Genomic DNA, 10,357 nt, shown 5'->3' on the forward strand with positions numbered 1-10,357 from the left:
TGACACAGGATCATTTATAACAACATGGATGGACCTTGATAACATTATACTGAGTGAAATAAGTAAATCAGAAAAAGCCAAGAACTGTACGATTTCATACATAGATGGGACACAAAATTGAGACTCATGGACATAGATAAAAGTGCAGTGGTTACTAGGGAGAAGGGAAGAGAGGAGAGAGAAGGGGGTGTGGGGAATGGGAGCGGCTTAAAAAGAAATAAATATAAGGTGATAAAAGATTATTTGACTTTGGGTGATGGGTATACAGCATAATGAACTGTCTAAATGATGTGGAGATGTTTTCTCTAAATCTATATACTCTGATTGACCAAGGTCACCCTGTTAAATTTGTCTAAATAAATAAATAAATTAATTATAAAAAAATTTCTAAAACCTCCTTAATTCAGGAGTTTGCATGCTTAGTGTTAGTGAAAGTCTTCATCATGTTGCATTTGACTCTTAGAACTCCTTTCACTTCTTTTGCAGAATAATCTTAATTCTTCCTCATGTTTTGTCATCATAAGATGTAGGACAAATGGCCCTTTACCCCATGACCAAATTAAAGAGGGGTCCACAGTTCTAGTTGACTTTTAGAAACCTCTATGCCGAAGGCCTTTCTTCTGAATCCGTAATTACACATTTTAATGGGAAGTGTCTCTATGTACGAGTCACTCTGCCTGGTCTTGTGCCCTTGCCCAAATGTCTTGGCCTGAGAGCATCCAGGTTCCCACACAAAGCCTAGTTACTTCCTCCCACCTCCCACTTTCCTTCCCTCATTGCTCCTTGTGTTCTCATTCTAGATGTTCTACCCCTTCACACCCGTTCCTCATAAATAGTTGGAGTTGGTGCTCAGGACCCCCATCGATACTGCCTGCTCCCCGTGGTGCTTCTCACTCTATTGTTGCTTGTCAGCCAGGGCCTGTACCTGTGTGCTACAGAAGCTAAAGACCTGTGTGCTAAAATAATAATAATAATAATAATAATAATAGTAAATGTTACATTGAAGTCTATGAATACAAATTGGAAAACTATATATCTAAGTACATTTTTTAAAAAGTGTTATCGTAAAGAAAATTAGTATGCTCTAAATTCCCTCATGCAACTTAATACTTTTATTTCTAAATTTACACCTACTTTAGGATAGACTTTAATTATTTCAGTTTATAATTTCTACTGATACATCAGTCTCCCGGAGGGAACTCAGTCAAATTTCAGAAAGAGAAGGAAAAGCAAACTAATTATTGGAAATTCCAAGAATATGGAATTCTGTGTTTAAATGTTTTCTTGTTTTAAAAAAATTAATTTATAGCTGAGAAAATATGGTTTCCTAGTTTTCAAAAATAAACTAAAATGCTTAAAAAGCCTACTTTATTTTGTATGCTTCTTTAAAAGGGCATTTGAGGTCGGCCGCTCCCCCTTCTTCACTAGCTTTCAGGGTTTAGGGACCGTGAGCAGCAGAGTCTTCAGCCCGGGGTCCCCTCGCGTTTCTCTGCAAAGCCTGGGATCTAGAGCAGGCGTTGCGAGGCAGGAGGACCTGGCAGGCAGGATGTCATTTTTGGAATGCGGGGTGATGCCTCTGCCTCATTAAATCCCATAGGAAGACTGCTACACCTAGACTTTTGCTTATACATCATCACTGTTATTCCTACTAACACCCTGTGTCATTGAGCATATCAGTTAAGATGCCTTAGAAAAAGAACCATGGAGAAATATGTTAGACTACAGAAGATTGGAGAAGGTTCATTTGGAAAAGCCATTCTTGTTAAATCTACAGAAGATGGCAGATGATATGTTATCAAGAAAATTAGTATCTCAAGAATGTCCAATAAAGAAAGGGAAGAATCAAGGAGAGAAGTTGCAGTGTTGGCAAACATGAAGCATCCAAATATTGTCCAGTATAGAGAATCATTTGAAGAAAATGGCTCTCTCTACATAGTGATGGATTACTGTGAAGGAGGGGATCTTTTTAAACAAATAAATACTCTGAAAGGCATTTTGTTTCAAGAGGATCAGATTTTGGACGGGTTTGTACAGATATATTTGGCCCTGAAACATGTACATGATAGAAAAATTCTTCATTGAGGCATAAAGTAACAGAATATATTTTTAACCAAAGAGGGGACAATACAACTTGGAGATTTTGGAATTGCTAGAGTTCTTAATAGTACTGTAGAACTGGCTCAAACTTGAATAGGGACCCCATACTACTTGTCACCTGAAATCTGTGAAAACAAACTTTACAATAATAAAAGTGACATTTGGGCTCCAGGATGTGTCCTTTATGAGATGTGTAGACTTAAACATGCATTTGAAGCTGGCAATATGAAAAACCTGGTACTGAAGATAATATCTGGATCGTTTCTGCCTGTGTTTTTTCATTATTCTTATGATCTTCACTGTTTGCTCTCTCAGTTATTTAAAAGAAATCCTAAGGATAGACCTTCAGTGAACTCCATATTGGAGAGAGGTTTTATAGCTAAGTGCATTGAAAAGTTTCTCTCACCTCAGCTTATTGCAGAAGAATTTTGTCTAAAAACATTTTCCAAGTTTGGAGCACAGTTTATACCAGCTAAAAGACCTGCCTCAGGACAAAGCTTGGCTTCTGTTGTGTCGGCTCAGAAAATTACAAAACCTGCTGCAAAATACGAAGTGCTTTTAACATATAAGAAATATGGAGATTGTAAAGCCAGTAGCCAGGGCCACTATCACAGCCGCCTGGCCTATGCAGGTTTGCATTGGATTCGGACAGTCAGTAAAGAAACAATGCAGCCAAAAACTGGTGGGCCATCCTCTTTAATCCTAGCTTGCACATGGTGGGAAAGTAAAAACACACACTGAACTCCAAAACCCACTCATTCAGTGCTCACAAAGCTACTGACTTATCCTAGTTTCCTAGAATCAAAGGTTTCTAGCTCACCAGACTTATTCACCTCTGTTCCCCATCGTCTTCCTTCTCCCTGCACAAACTCTGCACAAACTGGCCTCTCACTCAACACTGCGCCATCTTGGTTGCTTCTTCTGGCCTCCTCCACGTGGCCTTTCTCTGCTATGCTCTCTAATGCTAATTTCAGGAACTGAGAGAGCAAGCTCCTGTTCTGTCCCCATTTTATAGTGTAGAAATCAAAACCTTTGATCCAATATACAAAATAGGGAAGTCTCTAATACAAAGGGATTGAGGCATGATGGGATTGTACCACCCCACATCAAAAAGGGTGGGAAAGGCTTAGTCCTAAAACTAAGCCCCAGGCTACAAGGATCCTGCCTGCCCACAGCCTTCCCCCAACACACATTAATATCACCTGGGCGACAGGCTTCCATGTGGGCAGCGCCATCTTTAACAAAGTGAGCATAATATATTCTATCTGCCCAACAATCCACCCCTATGCTCACTTTACTACCCACAATCTACACCACCGGCATCCCTGTGCAAGAAAATTAGGCACATTACACAAATTACAACAGCACAAATCATACAGTTTCAACAATCACAAAGGTACACTTCACCAGTCTCTGAGCACCTTGCCCAAAGCGCAAAATGTCCTTGACCTTCCTTCTAGCCTTGGGAAAAGCTCCCTGGGGCAGGAAAAGGGCCTCTAACAAAGTCTCCCTCCACCCCCATCAAGATATTTCACATTGTCCAAAATCCATAAGTCCATTTAACAAAGGAGCCAGTGCCCACTTCGGTCATAGTCCAGGAAATCAGTCCATGCACATGGGGCATCAACCATCCCCCTTATCCCTGCCATCCTGGCAGGTCTTACACTGTACCAAAGAGGAGCACGTGACAATGGCAGTCAGCATTTCCATCTCTGCTCCGGAGAGCATGATGGCGTCCAGCCCTATGTCCCAAAATCGCAGACCTACCAGGACCGTAGTAGGTGCTCCTTCCAGCTGGGCTCTCATCTTTTGGAGACTGTGGATCGCCACTCCAGCCCAATTCTCCTCATCTTCCAAAGAGGAACTGAAAACATCAGCTCTCACTGCCGGTCTCGAGCCCCGGGCTGCTGCAGCCTTCTGATCCACAGACCTTGCAGCTCCGGACCCAGCCTCAGCCTCAGCCTCAGCCTCAGCCCTGGCCTCCTGCCACTGCTGGTTCTCCACAATGTCCAGGGCAATCTGCAACTCATAAACCTGTGAATCCTCCTCCATCAGGTGCTCCTTTTCCAGGCGAATCTCGCAAACCTGGTCGGCCTCCTCCTCCAGCCCTTCCTCCAGCTCCAGGGTCAGCATCTGTTTCTCCCACATTTGCTCCAGCTCCTTCCACTGCTCAGTTTGTAGGTCCTGAGCAGCCTCTTCCACAGAGCTCTCAGTTTCCTCACCCATGGCTGTAAAAGTCAGCCAGCCTACGGTCCCCAAAAGGAAGGCCATGGGGAACCATAACAGCAGCCAGTCCTCTACTCCACTGCTCAAAGGTGGTGGTGGCTCCTTGCTGATCTGTATTTAATCCTGCCACAGACTACACCAAATGTAAAGCCAGTAGCCAGGGCCACTATCACAGCTGCCTGGCCCATGCAGGTTCGCATTGGATTCGGACAGTCAGTAAAGAAACAATGGAGCCCAAAACTGGTGGGCCATCATTTTTAATCCTAGCTTGCACCCGGCGGGCAAGTAAAAACACACACTGGGCTCCAAAACCAGTACTCACAAAACTACTGACTTATCTGAGGCATAATGGGATTGTACCACCCCACATCAAAAAGGGTGGGAAAGGCTTAGTCCTAAAACCAAGCCCAAGGCTACAAGGGTCCTGCCTGCCCAGAGCCCACCCCCAACACACATTAATATCACCTGGGCAACGAGCTTCCATGTGGGCAGCGCCATCTTTAACAAAGTGAGCATAATATATTCTATCTGCCCAACAGAGATAAAAAAATTACATGAAAAGAAACCACTCCAAAAATATAAACAGGCCCATCTAACTCCATTGAAGAAAGTGAATCCTGGAGAAGAAAGGGGGAAAATGTTTGAGGACACAGCAGGAAAGACAAAGTTGGAATTTATTGATAAAGAAAAGAAACAAAAAAATCAGATTAGTTTAATGAAGGCTGAACAGATGAAAAGGCAAGAAAAGGCAAGGCTGGAGAAGATAAATCGGGCCAGGGAACAAGGGTGGAGAAATGTTCTCAGCGCTGGAGGGGGAGGTGAAGTGAAGGCTACCTCTTATGGCAGTGGAGGGCCGTGGCACCATCAGCGTTTTCTCCTCGGGGGCAGTATGAACATTATCATGCCATTTTTGATCAAATGCAACAACAAAGAGAAGATAATGAAGCAAAATGGAAAGGTGGACTACGTGGCTGGAGGCTTCTGGAAAGGCAGAGGGGGCAGCTAACTGTGGAAAGAACTGAACAAGTGGAAGAGTTCCTGCAGCGAAAATGGGAAGCAAGGCAGAATAAAGCGCGAGCTGAAGGACACAGGGTTTATCTTGCAAGGCTGAGACAAATAAAATTGCAATATTTCAATGAGCGCCAACAGATTAGAGCCAAACTTCATAGTGAAAAGAAAGAAGCTGATAATTCTGAAGGACAAGGAAGTGAGGAGGCTAACCTGAGGAGTAAAAAAAATTGAAGCCCTTAAGGCCCAAGCCAGCACCCGCACCACTGTGCTGAAAGAGCAGCTGGAGCAGAAGAGGAAGGATGCGCATGAGAGAGAAGAGGGCGTGGGAGGAGCAGTTGGCGTCTAAAGAAGTAAAGGGTTCTGATATGTCTCCTCCTTTGGGACAGCATGAACCAGGCACCTTTCCGTCAAAGCATCAGATGAGACCTGTTATTTCTGTGACTTCAGCTTTGAAAGAAGTGGCTATGGACAGAAGTTTAACTGATACCCAGGAGACCTCAGAAGAAATGCAAAAGACTAACAATGCTATTTTAAGTAAGCGAGAAATACTGTGTAGATTAAATCAAAATCTTAAAGCTCAAGAAGATGAAAAAGGGAAGCAGTGTCAGTCTGACACAGATGAGGTGATTGTTCATGAAGATGCCCAAGAGCCCAAGAAAGAGAAGTCGGTCTCATCTGATTGCAAGAAGTGGGAGGCAGGCGGTCAGCTGGTGATTCCTCTGGATGAGATGACACTGGATGCATCCTTCTTTGTAACTGACAAACATACAATGGGAGATGTTATTATATTAGATCCTGAGACATCTCCAAGAAGAGTCTGGGGGAAAAGCCCTACAGATTCTGTCCTAAAGTTACTTGGAGAAGCTTAACTACAACCTCAGATGGAACTATTGGAAAACATAGCTGTTACAAGTGAGATTTCTCCTGAAGAAGACAAATGTAAACCTTAATTACCGGAGAAGAACAAGTTAAATGTATTTCACTTGAAATGAACCCATCAGCTACTGTTGATTCTCCTGTTGAGACAAGCAATCCAAAGTCTAGCGAGATATCTCCACATGTGCCATTGAAACCAGTAGGAAATTTGGATGAACCGGGTGATTTGGAAACAGAAGTTCTACAAGAGCCAAAGGAAGCAAGCAAAGATGGTGGCTTGCCTTGCACTATTATTGATGTATGGATTAATGAGATTAAAAAACAAAAGAAACTGAATTTGAAGATAGCATCACCATTCAGCAAAATGAAATTTCTAAAGATGGAATCTCAAGGAATGTGAATCAACTCAGTGAAGTTGAACCTAAAATAGATGATTCTCAGCATTCTAAATGTGATGGAGATATGTCTATTCAACCAGACCCATTTTTCCATAAAATGGTTCATTCCAAACACTTGAATATCGTCTCTCAAATTCAATCAGCTCTCTGTTCACCAGAGGAATCCTTTCCACTTCGATCTCGCTCTGATTCACCACCAAAAAATAAAAACAAGAATTCCTTGCTGATTGGACTTTCAACTGGTTTATTTGATGCAAGCAACCCAAAGATGTTGAGGACATGTTCACTTCCAGATCTCTCAAAGCTGTTCAGAACACTGATGGATGATGTTCCCACTGTGGGAGACGTACGTCAAGACAATCTGGAAATAGATGAAATTGAAGATGAGCACAGTAAAGAAGGAGCTTCTGATTCTGAAGACATTGTGTTTGAAGAAACTGACACAGATTTACAAGAGCTTCAGGCCTCCCTGGAGCAGTTGCTCAGGAAGGAACCTGGGGAAACAGTCAGGAGGAAGAACTGGTCTTGAAGAACAGTGACACAGAGCAGACTGCCACAGGGCAGGCCTGGTGGAGGAGGATGACAACCCCAGCAGAGAAAGCGCCCTCAATGAGGTGTGGCACTCGGATAACAGTGATGGTGAGGTAACGAGTGAATGTGAATATGATAGCATCTTTAACCATTTAGAGGAGCTAAGACTTCACCTGGAACAGGAAATAGGAATTGAAATAGGAATTGAAAAATTCTTTGAAGTTTATGAGAAAATAAAGGCTATTCATGAAGATGAAGATGAAAATACTGAGATTTGTTCAACAACAGCTCAGAATCTTTTGGGAAATGAACATCAGCATCTTTATGCCAAGATTCTTCATTTAGTCATGGCCCATGGGGCCTATCAAGAAGATAATGATGAATAACCCTCAGAACATTCTTTAACCCTCAGCTGTCAGAAAACATTTAAATTTGGCTCATCAGCATAACATCCTTCAGTGGAGAATGTAGCAATTTTTTTTTTTTTTTCTTCTGAAGCTGGAAACGGGGAGAGACAGTCAGACAGACTCCCGCATGCGCCCGACGGGGATCCACCCGGCACGCCCACCAGGGGCGACGCTCTGCCCACCAGGGGGCGATGCTCTGCCCCTCCGGGGCATCGCTCTGCGGCGACCAGAGCCACTCTAGCGCCTGGGGCAGAGGCCAAGGAGCCACCCCAGCGCCCGGGCCATCTTTGCTCCAACGGAGCCTTGGCTGCGGGAGGGGAAGAGAGAGACAGAGAGGAAGGAGGGGGTGGGGGGTGGAGAAGCAAATGGACGCTTCTCCTGTGTGCCCTGGCCGGGAATCGAACCCGGGTCCCCCGCACACCAGGCCGACGCTCTACCGCTGAGCCAACCGGCCAGGGCTGTAGCAATTTTTTAATAAATGATATATCTGATTTAAGATGGGCATGCTGACTGCATGAGAAAGATGGACAAACATGACATTTTTCAATTAAAATTCTAGTATTTTATTATTAAAAAAGGGGGGCATTTGATGATTTAGGTGTAAATGAATAGAAACATACAGATTAACTCTCTTTAAAATATTTATAGCCATAAATAGAAAAGGAAACCAAATACAGTACTTGGCAAAATGTACGTTGGGCTTGCCACACAACACTCATTTGAAAATTACTTGAATTACTATCAATAAAAAGGGATGGACTATCTCTCTAAAATTATTTTGAACATGGTAAAAATATCTGTGGAAATTTTCTTAAAATTAAATTTATTGGGGTGACATTGGTTAATAAAGTGATACAGGTTTCAAGTGTATGATTCAATAATACACTGCTCACAAAAATTAGGGAATATTTTATTGCTTCATATTCATTTTGAAATATCCCCTAATTTTTGTGAGCAGTATTTATCCTTTGTATATTGCACTGTGTGTTTACAACCCAAAGTGAACTCTTCTTCTGTCACTATATATTTGACCTGCTTTAAATAAATTCTTAATTTTCTCTGCTCAGATAGCTAAGATTTCAAATGTCTACCAGTATTTAACCATAAATGAGTATAACACTTACTGGGAAAGAAGTTATACTACTTTCTCTTGATTATTTGGACCATTTACTTTAGTAATCATTCAGTTTTTGTCTATGATAATGTTGTTACAATAAGATTTGAAACACAGAAAATTTTATCAACATAGATTGAGGGTATATGTTTATATTTTTTAAATAGAGAAAAATGTTTTTTGGAAATAATGAAAAATATAATTTTCTGCTATTAAGCATTTTGTACAATTGTGTATTGAATCAAGAATTTGATTTTATTAATCTATATTTATATTATAGTAAATGATTATTAAGTTCTATAAAATCAACCAACATTTGGATATTTGAAGAATCTAGCACAGCACAGAATTACAGAGTAGTAGATACTTAAATAGAAAAACTTAGTACTTGTTAATACTTGAACATATTCCACATGATACTGGAAAATGAGCAGTTTTTGGATTATCTGCTTTATCAGTCATATAAATCAGTATTCTATGAGTAATGCTTTATGCCAAGAATTTGAGTGTGAAAAGAAACATCTAAATTCCACACAGAACTATGTGAGTGTAAGTTTGCCTTTTTTTTTTTAATAAGATTCAGTTATCAGGCATTTTGGGGACATTAATGGGAAGGACTGACAATCCCTCTGGCAGTCATTGAACATGTGCTTTTGGTCAGGAACTGACTGTAGTGTCTGCTTTATGTATTTTTTATTTCTGCTGGTAATTACGTATTCTAATTTCTTACTTCATTAAACAAATCTAATATTCCTTTACACTATGAAGATAGACTGACATAAAATTGTAAACATTGCTGGATTTAAAGTTTGAATCACAGATTAAGTTATTTTTGTTCAGTAGTTTCTGTCTAAATCTTCTGATGGTCAAGCCAGTCTGATGGTCAAACACACCAGTTCAGCATGTTTTCTGTGTAATCCAGCGCCAGTGCATCTTCATGCAGTTGCATTCACTGTGAGTCAGGTAACCTGAATTATGGAGCTTCCGTGGAATTAATTTTTCTAAAATATACAACTTAGAAAACACCAATGAGCAAATTAGTAAATAAAAATGTATGAGTTCATAAGCATTAGAGAGACAAATGTCTTTAACTTCAGATTTTGGTCGGAGTCATGTTTCAAGAACGATATAGGTTTCCATGCAAACTAGATATCCATCTATAGAATATTTGATATCTATAGTTATATTTATATCTATTTAGTTATATTTATTATATACATGCATATACATATATACACAGTGAATATTACTCAGCCATAAAAAATGCAACATGGATATATTTACAAATATTATACTAAGTGAAATAAGTCAGACAGAAAAATACAAATGCTGTATGATTTCACTTATGTGTGGAATCTAAAAACAAAATAAATTTTGAATAAACAACACAAAAAATAGCCTGACCTGTGGTGGTGCAGTGGATAAAGTATCAATCTGGAATACTGAGGTTGCAGATTTAAAGACCTGGGCTTGCCTGCTCAAGGCACATATGGGAGTTGATACTTCCTGCTCCTCCCCCTTCTCTCTCTCTCTCTCTCTCTCTCTCTCTCTCTCTCTCTCTCTCCCTTCTCTCTATAAAAATGAATAGTTAAAATCTAAAAAAACAACAAAAAATAGAAACAGATTTATAGATATAGGAAGCAAACTGATGGCAGAAGCAAGATGAGAAGATGGGTGAATAGGTGAAGGGGAATAAA

At 40.8% G+C, this 10,357-nt stretch overlaps 1 pseudogene; it reads left to right on the plus strand.

Annotated features, from left to right (window-relative positions):
- Positions 1-1,510: 1,510 nt before the first annotated feature.
- Positions 1,511-7,570, plus strand: LOC136310393 (serine/threonine-protein kinase Nek1-like; annotated as a pseudogene).
- The last annotated feature ends 2,787 nt before the right edge of the window (positions 7,571-10,357 follow it).

Source organism: Saccopteryx bilineata, chromosome 7 (assembly GCF_036850765.1).
Source record: "Saccopteryx bilineata isolate mSacBil1 chromosome 7, mSacBil1_pri_phased_curated, whole genome shotgun sequence".
Lineage (NCBI taxonomy): Eukaryota > Metazoa > Chordata > Mammalia > Chiroptera > Emballonuridae > Saccopteryx > Saccopteryx bilineata.